At 47.3% G+C, this 13,363-nt stretch overlaps 11 non-coding genes across 11 annotated transcripts; all 11 read right to left on the bottom strand.

Annotated features, from left to right (window-relative positions):
• Nucleotides 1-145: 145 nt before the first annotated feature.
• Nucleotides 146-217, bottom strand: TRNAP-UGG (transfer RNA proline (anticodon UGG)). The gene has a single exon. It is a non-coding gene; the product is annotated as a tRNA-Pro (tRNA).
• A 3,177-nt stretch (nt 218-3,394) lies between these two features.
• On the bottom strand, nt 3,395-3,467 carry TRNAV-CAC (transfer RNA valine (anticodon CAC)). The gene has a single exon. It is a non-coding gene; the product is annotated as a tRNA-Val (tRNA).
• Nucleotides 3,468-3,887: 420 nt separating this feature from the next.
• TRNAP-UGG (transfer RNA proline (anticodon UGG)) lies at nt 3,888-3,959 on the bottom strand. The gene has a single exon. It is a non-coding gene; the product is annotated as a tRNA-Pro (tRNA).
• A 1,311-nt stretch (nt 3,960-5,270) lies between these two features.
• On the bottom strand, nt 5,271-5,343 carry TRNAV-CAC (transfer RNA valine (anticodon CAC)). The gene has a single exon. It is a non-coding gene; the product is annotated as a tRNA-Val (tRNA).
• Nucleotides 5,344-5,763: 420 nt separating this feature from the next.
• On the bottom strand, nt 5,764-5,835 carry TRNAP-UGG (transfer RNA proline (anticodon UGG)). Its single transcript has one exon. It is a non-coding gene; the product is annotated as a tRNA-Pro (tRNA).
• Nucleotides 5,836-7,632: 1,797 nt separating this feature from the next.
• Nucleotides 7,633-7,704, bottom strand: TRNAP-UGG (transfer RNA proline (anticodon UGG)). Its single transcript has one exon. It is a non-coding gene; the product is annotated as a tRNA-Pro (tRNA).
• Nucleotides 7,705-9,011: 1,307 nt separating this feature from the next.
• TRNAV-CAC (transfer RNA valine (anticodon CAC)) lies at nt 9,012-9,084 on the bottom strand. Its single transcript has one exon. It is a non-coding gene; the product is annotated as a tRNA-Val (tRNA).
• A 420-nt stretch (nt 9,085-9,504) lies between these two features.
• TRNAP-UGG (transfer RNA proline (anticodon UGG)) lies at nt 9,505-9,576 on the bottom strand. The gene has a single exon. It is a non-coding gene; the product is annotated as a tRNA-Pro (tRNA).
• Nucleotides 9,577-10,891: 1,315 nt separating this feature from the next.
• On the bottom strand, nt 10,892-10,964 carry TRNAV-CAC (transfer RNA valine (anticodon CAC)). Its single transcript has one exon. It is a non-coding gene; the product is annotated as a tRNA-Val (tRNA).
• Nucleotides 10,965-12,771: 1,807 nt separating this feature from the next.
• Nucleotides 12,772-12,844, bottom strand: TRNAV-CAC (transfer RNA valine (anticodon CAC)). The gene has a single exon. It is a non-coding gene; the product is annotated as a tRNA-Val (tRNA).
• A 420-nt stretch (nt 12,845-13,264) lies between these two features.
• TRNAP-UGG (transfer RNA proline (anticodon UGG)) lies at nt 13,265-13,336 on the bottom strand. The gene has a single exon. It is a non-coding gene; the product is annotated as a tRNA-Pro (tRNA).
• Between the last annotated feature and the right edge of the window lie 27 nt (nt 13,337-13,363).

Here is a 13,363-nt window from a genome sequence, read left to right as displayed (position 1 = left end):
GCTTGTCGCAAGGACATGGCACGCAAAGAGGTTCAGGAAGTGAATTGTTCATCGACTACTGCTTACCGAGAAAACCAGAGAGTCTGTCCAATGAAAATAACATTGAAAAAACAAAAAAAAGGAGCTCAAGTTAACCACCTTGATTGGGCTCGTCCGGGATTTGAACCCGGGACCTCTCGCACCCAAAGCGAGAATCATACCCCTAGACCAACGAGCCACGGTCCTTTGAGCATTTGACGGAATTGTCCTCAGCGTTTGCACCCCCCTTAGGATTCGAGGCCAAGAATGCCTATTCCTGAAGTTTGTTCCTGCCGCTGAAAGCCTTGTCGGTGTATGAGCCAAATGAATGCCCCAGTCGGCACGCTCTGACTGTCTTCACAGGTCTCCTCCTCATCCCAAAGGTTGGTGGCCCATTGACATCAGGGTGGAAGGTGCTTGCGATACACTGTTCCTTCCTTCCTTCCTTCCTTCCTTTATTCCTCTTATGCTGTTTATGTAATAAGAGGGGACGATACACAGAAGAGAGAAAGTGGCCCAACACACTAGACTAGCAGTCTTCTGATCAATCTGCAGCTGGCAAGGTGGGGGAGAGCCTTTATTTTGCACCTGCTGGGATCTGCATTGGCAGAAGCTCTGAGGGCTGGGCCTTTCCTTTTGCCTGTAAAAACAAAAAGCAGCCCTCCTCCCTCCAGCCCTGAGAGCATGGGCGTGACACTGGAAAAAGCAGCATCTCCCCTTTGGTAAAGATGACCATTGCACAGCTGCTCACTCAGAGCTCGATCGTGCTCGATCAGGCGAGATATATTTAGGTCACCAGCAAAGTCTGTTCTCTTTTCTTGCGTAGGGTGAGCATTCACAGAGCCCAGCTTCGTTGACAAGAATGCAAAAGGTGTATACTAAAAGCTTTCTGCTTTACTTGAGCGCCATGGCCGTTATTATATTTTGGCTGCTCCAAGCAATCTCTGTCCAGCCGATGCAAATTTCCAGCTCAAATTTTCCCAGCACTCAAAAAGTCCCTCCTCCCGCCAGCTCTGCTTTCAGGAAGTTCAGCAGAAGCAGTCCAACTTCTGTTCCCACTTCAGAGGAAAAGCTTTCTCGGGCCAGAGAAAGCCAGGGAATCACTGTACCGGCAAGTGCATTTCTTACAACTGGTAATCCCTCAGAACACAGAAATGAAGAAGCTGTATATGAAAATGTATTATTTCTTTGGTACACTAACCTATGTAACTAATATGGACCATTTCAGAGGACGGAGCGGACCCAACTGTGATCCCAGAGACCCAAATACCCAGCAGTAGGGAAAATAAATCCTCTCTGTGCTCTGCAACATTACATACACAAAATGCAAGCGCGTGCATTTTTTTTATTGGCCCCATATACAGAATACATGTGAGGATGCTTGCCTTCCCAGTGTATTTCTCAAGCTCTTGAGAGCATATGCTATTTCCATGGGAACGCAAATAAGTTCATACTTTACATTTGTGTGTGACAAAAGGGGAAAAAAACTATTTTGTGTAAAATGCCAGCAGAGAGTGTTTCTGCCCGGTCTCGAACCGGGGACCTTTATAACCACTACACTACAGAAACAGCTGCTTGCTCACCTTTGTAGGGACTGGGAGAACAGGTGCAAAGGGCAGTGCAAGTGGACCTGCTTAAAGACTAATCAAATGCCTTGCGCCTGAAGCCCACACAATCCAGCCTAAAACATACGTCCTATCAAGCATGCGCACATATACAAGTATGCCAGCTGAGGGCCTATGCAGCGTACAGAGGGAAGGACATATTTCCACTTTGAGATCGGACGGCCAAAACTCACAAGCAAATCAAGGAATGTTACTGAGAGCTAACAGAGAACACAAAGTGCTTGTCGCAAGGACATGGCACGCAAAGAGGTTCAGGAAGTGAATTGTTCATCGACTACTGCTTACCGAGAAAACCAGAGAGTCTGTCCAATGAAAATAACATTGAAAAAACAAAAAAAAGGAGCTCAAGTTAACCACCTTGATTGGGCTCGTCCGGGATTTGAACCCGGGACCTCTCTCACCCAAAGCTAGAATCATACCCCTAGACCAACGAGCCACGGTCCTTTGAGCATTTGACGGAATTGTCCTCAGCGTTTGCACCCCCCTTAGGATTCGAGGCCAAGAATGCCTATTCCTGAAGTTTGTTCCTGCCGCTGAAAGCCTTGTCGGTGTATGAGCCAAATGAATGCCCCAGTCGGCACGCTCTGACTGTCTTCACAGGTCTCCTCCTCATCCCGAAGGTTGGTGGCCCATTGACATCAGGGTGGAAGGTGCTTGCGATACACTGTTCCTTCCTTCCTTCCTTCCTTCCTTTATTCCTCTTATGCTGTTTATGTAATAAGAGGGGACGATACACAGAAGAGAGAAAGTGGCCCAACACACTAGACTAGCAATCTTCTGATCAATCTGCAGCTGGCAAGGTGGGGGAGAGCCTTTATTTTGCACCTGCTGGGATCTGCATTGGCAGAAGCTCTGAGGGCTGGGCCTTTCCTTTTGCCTGTAAAAACAAAAAGCAGCCCTCCTCCCTCCAGCCCTGAGAGCATGGGCGTGACACTGGAAAAAGCAGCATCTCCCCTTTGGTAAAGATGACCATTGCACAGCTGCTCACTCAGAGCTCGATCGTGCTCGATCAGGCGAGATATATTTAGGTCACCAGCAAAGTCTGTTCTCTTTTCTTGCGTAGGGTGAGCATTCACAGAGCCCAGCTTCGTTGACAAGAGTGCAAAAGGTGTATACTAAAAGCTTTCTGCTTTACTTGAGCGCCATGGCCGTTATTATATTTTGGCTGCTCCAAGCAATCTCTGTCCAGCCGATGCAAATTTCCAGCTCAAATTTTCCCAGCACTCAAAAAGTCCCTCCTCCCGCCAGCTCTGCTTTCAGGAAGTTCAGCAGAAGCAGTCCAACTTCTGTTCCCACTTCAGAGGAAAAGCTTTCTCGGGCCAGAGAAAGCCAGGGAATCACTGTACCGGCAAGTGCATTTCTTACAACTGGTAATCCCTCAGAACACAGAAATGAAGAAGCTGTATATGAAAATGTATTATTTCTTTGGTACACTAACCTATGTAACTAATATGGACCATTTCAGAGGACGGAGCGGACCCAACTGTGATCCCAGAGACCCAAATACCCAGCAGTAGGGAAAATAAATCCTCTCTGTGCTCTGCAACATTACATACACAAAATGCAAGCGCGTGCATTTTTTTATTGGCCCCATATACAGAATACATGTGAGGATGCTTGCCTTCCCAGTGTATTTCTCAAGCTCTTGAGAGCATATGCTATTTCCATGGGAACGCAAATAAGTTCATACTTTACATTTGTGTGTGACAAAAGGGGAAAAAAACTATTTTGTGTAAAATGCCAGCAGAGAGTGTTTCTGCCCGGTCTCGAACCGGGGACCTTTCGCGTGTGAGGCGAAAGTGATAACCACTACACTACAGAAACAGCTGCTTGCTCACCTTTGTAGGGACTGGGAGAACAGGTGCAAAGAGCAGTGCAAGTGGACCTGCTTAAAGACTAATCAAATGCCTTGCGCCTGAAGCTCACACAATCCAGCCTAAAACATACGTCCTATCAAGCATGCGCACATATACAAGTATGCCAGCTGAGGGCCTATGCAGCGTACAGAGGGAAGGACATATTTCCACTTTGAGATCGGACGGCCAAAACTCACAAGCAAATCAAGGAATGTTACTGAGAGCTAACAGAGAACACAAAGTGCTTGTCGCAAGGACATGGCACGCAAAGAGGTTCAGGAAGTGAATTGTTCATCGACTACTGCTTACCGAGAAAACCAGAGAGTCTGTCCAATGAAAATAACATTGAAAAAACAAAAAAAAGGAGCTCAAGTTAACCACCTTGATTGGGCTCGTCCGGGATTTGAACCCGGGACCTCTAGCACCCAAAGCGAGAATCATACCCCTAGACCAACGAGCCACGGTCCTTTGAGCATTTGACGGAATTGTCCTCAGCGTTTGCACCCCCCTTAGGATTCGAGGCCAAGAATGCCTATTCCTGAAGTTTGTTCCTGCCGCTGAAAGCCTTGTCGGTGTATGAGCCAAATGAATGCCCCAGTCGGCACGCTCTGACTGTCTTCACAGGTCTCCTCCTCATCCCGAAGGTTGGTGGCCCATTGACATCAGGGTGGAAGGTGCTTGCGATACACTGTTCCTTCCTTCCTTCCTTCCTTTATTCCTCTTATGCTGTTTATGTAATAAGAGGGGACGATACACAGAAGAGAGAAAGTGGCCCAACACACTAGACTAGCAGTCTTCTGATCAATCTGCAGCTGGCAAGGTGGGGGAGAGCCTTTATTTTGCACCTGCTGGGATCTGCATTGGCAGAAGCTCTGAGGGCTGGGCCTTTCCTTTTGCCTGTAAAAACAAAAAGCAGCCCTCCTCCCTCCAGCCCTGAGAGCATGGGCGTGACACTGGAAAAAGCAGCATCTCCCCTTTGGTAAAGATGACCATTGCACAGCTGCTCACTCAGAGCTCGATCGTGCTCGATCAGGCGAGATATATTTAGGTCACCAGCAAAGTCTGTTCTCTTTTCTTGCGTAGGGTGAGCATTCACAGAGCCCAGCTTCGTTGACAAGAGTGCAAAAGGTGTATACTAAAAGCTTTCTGCTTTACTTGAGCGCCATGGCCGTTATTATATTTTGGCTGCTCCAAGCAATCTCTGTCCAGCCGATGCAAATTTCCAGCTCAAATTTTCCCAGCACTCAAAAAGTCCCTCCTCCCGCCAGCTCTGCTTTCAGGAAGTTCAGCAGAAGCAGTCCAACTTCTGTTCCCACTTCAGAGGAAAAGCTTTCTCGGGCCAGAGAAAGCCAGGGAATCACTGTACCGGCAAGTGCATTTCTTACAACTGGTAATCCCTCAGAACACAGAAATGAAGAAGCTGTATATGAAAATGTATTATTTCTTTGGTACACTAACCTATGTAACTAATATGGACCATTTCAGAGGACGGAGCGGACCCAACTGTGATCCCAGAGACCCAAATACCCAGCAGTAGGGAAAATAAATCCTCTCTGTGCTCTGCAACATTACATACACAAAATGCAAGCGCGTGCATTTTTTTATTGGCCCCATATACAGAATACATGTGAGGATGCTTGCCTTCCCAGTGTATTTCTCAAGCTCTTGAGAGCATATGCTATTTCCATGGGAACGCAAATAAGTTCATACTTTACATTTGTGTGTGACAAAAGGGGAAAAAAACTATTTTGTGTAAAATGCCAGCAGAGAGTGTTTCTGCCCGGTCTCGAACCGGGGACCTTTCGCGTGTGAGGCGAACGTGATAACCACTACACTATAGAAACAGCTGCTTGCTCACCTTTGTAGGGACTGGGAGAACAGGTGCAAAGGGCAGTGCAAGTGGACCTGCTTAAAGACTAATCAAATGCCTTGCGCCTGAAGCTCACACAATCCAGCCTAAAACATACGTCCTATCAAGCATGCGCACATATACAAGTATGCCAGCTGAGGGCCTATGCAGCGTACAGAGGGAAGGACATATTTCCACTTTGAGATCGGACGGCCAAAACTCACAAGCAAATCAAGGAATGTTACTGAGAGCTAACAGAGAACACAAAGTGCTTGTCGCAAGGACATGGCACGCAAAGAGGTTCAGGAAGTGAATTTTTCATCGACTACTGCTTACCGAGAAAACCAGAGAGTCTGTCCAATGAAAATAACATTGAAAAAACAAAAAAAAGGAGCTCAAGTTAACCACCTTGATTGGGCTCGTCCGGGATTTGAACCCGGGACCTCTCGCACCCAAAGCGAGAATCATACCCCTAGACCAACGAGCCACGGTCCTTTGAGCATTTGACGGAATTGTCCTCAGCGTTTGCACCTCCCTTAGGATTCGAGGCCAAGAATGCCTATTCCTGAAGTTTGTTCCTGCCGCTGAAAGCCTTGTCGGTGTATGAGCCAAATGAATGCCCCAGTCGGCACGCTCTGACTGTCTTCACAGGTCTCCTCCTCATCCCGAAGGTTGGTGGCCCATTGACATCAGGGTGGAAGGTGCTTGCGATACACTGTTCCTTCCTTCCTTCCTTCCTTCCTTCCTTCCTTTATTCCTCTTATGCTGTTTATGTAATAAGAGGGGACGATACACAGAAGAGAGAAAGTGGCCCAACACACTAGACTAGCAGTCTTCTGATCAATCTGCAGCTGGCAAGGTGGGGGAGAGCCTTTATTTTGCACCTGCTGGGATCTGCATTGGCAGAAGCTCTGAGGGCTGGGCCTTTCCTTTTGCCTGTAAAAACAAAAAGCAGCCCTCCTCCCTCCAGCCCTGAGAGCATGGGCGTGACACTGGAAAAAGCAGCATCTCCCCTTTGGTAAAGATGACCATTGCACAGCTGCTCACTCAGAGCTCGATCGTGCTCGATCAGGCGAGATATATTTAGGTCACCAGCAAAGTCTGTTCTCTTTTCTTGCGTAGGGTGAGCATTCACAGAGCCCAGCTTCGTTGACAAGAGTGCAAAAGGTGTATACTAAAAGCTTTCTGCTTTACTTGAGCGCCATGGCCGTTATTATATTTTGGCTGCTCCAAGCAATCTCTGTCCAGCCGATGCAAATTTCCAGCTCAAATTTTCCCAGCACTCAAAAAGTCCCTCCTCCCGCCAGCTCTGCTTTCAGGAAGTTCAGCAGAAGCAGTCCAACTTCTGTTCCCACTTCAGAGGAAAAGCTTTCTCGGGCCAGAGAAAGCCAGGGAATCACTGTACCGGCAAGTGCATTTCTTACAACTGGTAATCCCTCAGAACACAGAAATGAAGAAGCTGTATATGAAAATGTATTATTTCTTTGGTACACTAACCTATGTAACTAATATGGACCATTTCAGAGGACGGAGCGGACCCAACTGTGATCCCAGAGACCCAAATACCCAGCAGTAGGGAAAATAAATCCTCTCTGTGCTCTGCAACATTACATACACAAAATGCAAGCGCGTGCCTTTTTTTATTGGCCCCATATACAGAATACATGTGAGGATGCTTGCCTTCCCAGTGTATTTCTCAAGCTCTTGAGAGCATATGCTATTTCCATGGGAACGCAAATAAGTTCATACTTTACATTTGTGTGTGACAAAAGGGGAAAAAAACTATTTTGTGTAAAATGCCAGCAGAGAGTGTTTCTGCCCGGTCTCGAACCGGGGACCTTTATAACCACTACACTACAGAAACAGCTGCTTGCTCACCTTTGTAGGGACTGGGAGAACAGGTGCAAAGGGCAGTGCAAGTGGACCTGCTTAAAGACTAATCAAATGCCTTGCGCCTGAAGCTCACACAATCCAGCCTAAAACATACGTCCTATCAAGCATGCGCACATATACAAGTATGCCAGCTGAGGGCCTATGCAGCGTACAGAGGGAAGGACATATTTCCACTTTGAGATCGGACGGCCAAAACTCACAAGCAAATCAAGGAATGTTACTGAGAGCTAACAGAGAACACAAAGTGCTTGTCGCAAGGACATGGCACGCAAAGAGGTTCAGGAAGTGAATTGTTCATCGACTACTGCTTACCGAGAAAACCAGAGAGTCTGTCCAATGAAAATAACATTGAAAAAACAAAAAAAAGGAGCTCAAGTTAACCACCTTGATTGGGCTCGTCCGGGATTTGAACCCGGGACCTCTCGCACCCAAAGCGAGAATCATACCCCTAGACCAACGAGCCACGGTCCTTTGAGCATTTGACGGAATTGTCCTCAGCGTTTGCACCCCCCTTAGGATTCGAGGCCAAGAATGCCTATTCCTGAAGTTTGTTCCTGCCGCTGAAAGCCTTGTCGGTGTATGAGCCAAATGAATGCCCCAGTCGGCACGCTCTGACTGTCTTCACAGGTCTCCTCCTCATCCCGAAGGTTGGTGGCCCATTGACATCAGGGTGGAAGGTGCTTGCGATACACTGTTCCTTCCTTCCTTCCTTTATTCCTCTTATGCTGTTTATGTAATAAGAGGGGACGATACACAGAAGAGAGAAAGTGGCCCAACACACTAGACTAGCAGTCTTCTGATCAATCTGCAGCTGGCAAGGTGGGGGAGAGCCTTTATTTTGCACCTGCTGGGATCTGCATTGGCAGAAGCTCTGAGGGCTGGGCCTTTCCTTTTGCCTGTAAAAACAAAAAGCAGCCCTCCTCCCTCCAGCCCTGAGAGCATGGGCGTGACACTGGAAAAAGCAGCATCTCCCCTTTGGTAAAGATGACCATTGCACAGCTGCTCACTCAGAGCTCGATCGTGCTCGATCAGGCGAGATATATTTAGGTCACCAGCAAAGTCTGTTCTCTTTTCTTGCGTAGGGTGAGCATTCACAGAGCCCAGCTTCGTTGACAAGAGTGCAAAAGGTGTATACTAAAAGCTTTCTGCTTTACTTGAGCGCCATGGCCGTTATTATATTTTGGCTGCTCCAAGCAATCTCTGTCCAGCCGATGCAAATTTCCAGCTCAAATTTTCCCAGCACTCAAAAAGTCCCTCCTCCCGCCAGCTCTGCTTTCAGGAAGTTCAGCAGAAGCAGTCCAACTTCTGTTCCCACTTCAGAGGAAAAGCTTTCTCGGGCCAGAGAAAGCCAGGGAATCACTGTACCGGCAAGTGCATTTCTTACAACTGGTAATCCCTCAGAACACAGAAATGAAGAAGCTGTATATGAAAATGTATTATTTCTTTGGTACACTAACCTATGTAACTAATATGGACCATTTCAGAGGACGGAGCGGACCCAACTGTGATCCCAGAGACCCAAATACCCAGCAGTAGGGAAAATAAATCCTCTCTGTGCTCTGCAACATTACATACACAAAATGCAAGCGCATGCATTTTTTTATTGGCCCCATATACAGAATACATGTGAGGATGCTTGCCTTCCCAGTGTATTTCTCAAGCTCCTGAGAGCATATGCTATTTCCATGGGAACGCAAATAAGTTCATACTTTACATTTGTGTGTGACAAAAGGGGAAAAAAACTATTTTGTGTAAAATGCCAGCAGAGAGTGTTTCTGCCCGGTCTCGAACCGGGGACCTTTCGCGTGTGAGGCGAACGTGATAACCACTACACTACAGAAACAGCTGCTTGCTCACCTTTGTAGGGACTGGGAGAACAGGTGCAAAGGGCAGTGCAAGTGGACCTGCTTAAAGACTAATCAAATGCCTTGCGCCTGAAGCTCACACAATCCAGCCTAAAACATACGTCCTATCAAGCATGCGCACATATACAGGTATGCCAGCTGAGGGCCTATGCAGCGTACAGAGGGAAGGACATATTTCCACTTTGAGATCGGACGGCCAAAACTCACAAGCAAATCAAGGAATGTTACTGAGAGCTAACAGAGAACACAAAGTGCTTGTCGCAAGGACATGGCACGCAAAGAGGTTCAGGAAGTGAATTGTTCATCGACTACTGCTTACCGAGAAAACCAGAGAGTCTGTCCAATGAAAATAACATTGAAAAAACAAAAAAAAGGAGCTCAAGTTAACCACCTTGATTGGGCTCGTCCGGGATTTGAACCCGGGACCTCTCGCACCCAAAGCGAGAATCATACCCCTAGACCAACGAGCCACGGTCCTTTGAGCATTTGACGGAATTGTCCTCAGCGTTTGCACCCCCCTTAGGATTCGAGGCCAAGAATGCCTATTCCTGAAGTTTGTTCCTGCCGCTGAAAGCCTTGTCGGTGTATGAGCCAAATGAATGCCCCAGTCGGCACGCTCTGACTGTCTTCACAGGTCTCCTCCTCATCCCGAAGGTTGGTGGCCCATTGACATCAGGGTGGAAGGTGCTTGCGATACACTGTTCCTTCCTTCCTTCCTTCCTTCCTTTATTCCTCTTATGCTGTTTATGTAATAAGAGGGGACGATACACAGAAGAGAGAAAGTGGCCCAACACACTAGACTAGCAGTCTTCTGATCAATCTGCAGCTGGCAAGGTGGGGGAGAGCCTTTATTTTGCACCTGCTGGGATCTGCATTGGCAGAAGCTCTGAGGGCTGGGCCTTTCCTTTTGCCTGTAAAAACAAAAAGCAGCCCTCCTCCCTCCAGCCCTGAGAGCATGGGCGTGACACTGGAAAAAGCAGCATCTCCCCTTTGGTAAAGATGACCATTGCACAGCTGCTCACTCAGAGCTCGATCGTGCTCGATCAGGCGAGATATATTTAGGTCACCAGCAAAGTCTGTTCTCTTTTCTTGCGTAGGGTGAGCATTCACAGAGCCCAGCTTCGTTGACAAGAGTGCAAAAGGTGTATACTAAAAGCTTTCTGCTTTACTTGAGCGCCATGGCCGTTATTATATTTTGGCTGCTCCAAGCAATCTCTGTCCAGCCGATGCAAATTTCCAGCTCAAATTTTCCCAGCACTCAAAAAGTCCCTCCTCCCGCCAGCTCTGCTTTCAGGAAGTTCAGCAGAAGCAGTCCAACTTCTGTTCCCACTTCAGAGGAAAAGCTTTCTCGGGCCAGAGAAAGCCAGGGAATCACTGTACCGGCAAGTGCATTTCTTACAACTGGTAATCCCTCAGAACACAGAAATGAAGAAGCTGTATATGAAAATGTATTATTTCTTTGGTACACTAACCTATGTAACTAATATGGACCATTTCAGAGGACGGAGCGGACCCAACTGTGATCCCAGAGACCCAAATACCCAGCAGTAGGGAAAATAAATCCTCTCTGTGCTCTGCAACATTACATACACAAAATGCAAGCGCGTGCATTTTTTTATTGGCCCCATATACAGAATACATGTGAGGATGCTTGCCTTCCCAGTGTATTTCTCAAGCTCTTGAGAGCATATGCTATTTCCATGGGAACGCAAATAAGTTCATACTTTACATTTGTGTGTGACAAAAGGGGAAAAAAACTATTTTGTGTAAAATGCCAGCAGAGAGTGTTTCTGCCCGGTCTCGAACCGGGGACCTTTCGCGTGTGAGGCGAACGTGATAACCACTACACTACAGAAACAGCTGCTTGCTCACCTTTGTAGGGACTGGGAGAACAGGTGCAAAGGGCAGTGCAAGTGGACCTGCTTAAAGACTAATCAAATGCCTTGCGCCTGAAGCTCACACAATCCAGCCTAAAACATACGTCCTATCAAGCATGCGCACATATACAAGTATGCCAGCTGAGGGCCTATGCAGCGTACAGAGGGAAGGACATATTTCCACTTTGAGATCGGACGGCCAAAACTCACAAGCAAATCAAGGAATGTTACTGAGAGCTAACAGAGAACACAAAGTGCTTGTCGCAAGGACATGGCACGCAAAGAGGTTCAGGAAGTGAATTGTTCATCGACTACTGCTTACCGAGAAAACCAGAGAGTCTGTCCAATGAAAATAACATTGAAAAAACAAAAAAAAGGAGCTCAAGTTAACCACCTTGATTGGGCTCGTCCGGGATTTGAACACGGGACCTCGCGCACCCAAAGCGAGAATCATACCCCTAGACCAACGAGCCACGGTCCTTTGAGCATTTGACGGAATTGTCCTCAGCGTTTGCACCCCCCTTAGGATTCGAGGCCAAGAATGCCTATTCCTGAAGTTTGTTCCTGCCGCTGAAAGCCTTGTCGGTGTATGAGCCAAATGAATGCCCCAGTCGGCACGCTCTGTCTTCACAGGTCTCCTCCTCATCCCGAAGGTTGGTGGCCCATTGACATCAGGGTGGAAGGTGCTTGCGATACACTGTTCCTTCCTTCCTTCCTTCCTTCCTTCCTTTATTCCTCTTATGCTGTTTATGTAATAAGAGGGGACGATACACAGAAGAGAGAAAGTGGCCCAACACACTAGACTAGCAGTCTTCTGATCAATCTGCAGCTGGCAAGGTGGGGGAGAGCCTTTATTTTGCACCTGCTGGGATCTGCATTGGCAGAAGCTCTGAGGGCTGGGCCTTTCCTTTTGCCTGTAAAAACAAAAAGCAGCCCTCCTCCCTCCAGCCCTGAGAGCATGGGCGTGACACTGGAAAAAGCATCATCTCCCCTTTGGTAAAGATGACCATTGCACAGCTGCTCACTCAGAGCTCGATCGTGCTCGATCAGGCGAGATATATTTAGGTCACCAGCAAAGTCTGTTCTCTTTTCTTGCGTAGGGTGAGCATTCACAGAGCCCAGCTTCGTTGACAAGAGTGCAAAAGGTGTATACTAAAAGCTTTCTGCTTTACTTGAGCGCCATGGCCGTTATTATATTTTGGCTGCTCCAAGCAATCTCTGTCCAGCCGATGCAAATTTCCAGCTCAAATTTTCCCAGCACTCAAAAAGTCCCTCCTCCCGCCAGCTCTGCTTTCAGGAAGTTCAGCAGAAGCAGTCCAACTTCTGTTCCCACTTCAGAGGAAAAGCTTTCTCGGGCCAGAGAAAGCCAGGGAATCACTGTACCGGCAAGTGCATTTCTTACAACTGGTAATCCCTCAGAACACAGAAATGAAGAAGCTGTATATGAAAATGTATTATTTCTTTGATACACTAACCTATGTAACTAATATGGACCATTTCAGAGGACGGAGCGGACCCAACTGTGATCCCAGAGACCCAAATACCCAGCAGTAGGGAAAATAAATCCTCTCTGTGCTCTGCAACATTACATACACAAAATGCAAGCGCGTGCATTTTTTTATTGGCCCCATATACAGAATACATGTGAGGATGCTTGCCTTCCCAGTGTATTTCTCAAGCTCTTGAGAGCATATGCTATTTCCATGGGAACGCAAATAAGTTCATACTTTACATTTGTGTGTGACAAAAGGGGAAAAAAACTATTTTGTGTAAAATGCCAGCAGAGAGTGTTTCTGCCCGGTCTCGAACCGGGGACTTTTCGCGTGTGAGGCGAACGTGATAACCACTACACTACAGAAACAGCTGCTTGCTCACCTTTGTAGGGACTGGGAGAACAGGTGCAAAGGGCAGTGCAAGTGGACCTGCTTAAAGACTAATCAAATGCCTTGCGCCTGAAGCTCACACAATCCAGCCTAAAACATACGTCCTATCAAGCATGCGCACATATACAAGTATGCCAGCTGAGGGCCTATGCAGCGTACAGAGGGAAGGACATATTTCCACTTTGAGATCGGACGGCCAAAACTCACAAGCAAATCAAGGAATGTTACTGAGAGCTAACAGAGAACACAAAGTGCTTGTCGCAAGGACATGGCACGCAAAGAGGTTCAGGAAGTGAATTGTTCATCGACTACTGCTTACCGAGAAAACCAGAGAGTCTGTCCAATGAAAATAACATTGAAAAAACAAAAAAAAGGAGCTCAAGTTAACCACCTTGATTGGGCTCGTCCGGGATTTGAACCCGGGAACTCTCGCACCCAAAGCGAGAATCATACCCCTAGACCAACGAGCCACGGTCCTTTGAGCATTTGACGGAATT

This window comes from Ambystoma mexicanum, chromosome 2q, assembly GCF_040938575.1.
Source record: "Ambystoma mexicanum isolate Mex_15411 chromosome 2q, UKY_AmexF1_1, whole genome shotgun sequence".
NCBI classification, from domain to species: domain Eukaryota; kingdom Metazoa; phylum Chordata; class Amphibia; order Caudata; family Ambystomatidae; genus Ambystoma; species Ambystoma mexicanum.
The sequence above is the reverse complement of the archived record's forward strand: the minus strand, read 5'-3'. Positions and strand labels throughout refer to the sequence as shown.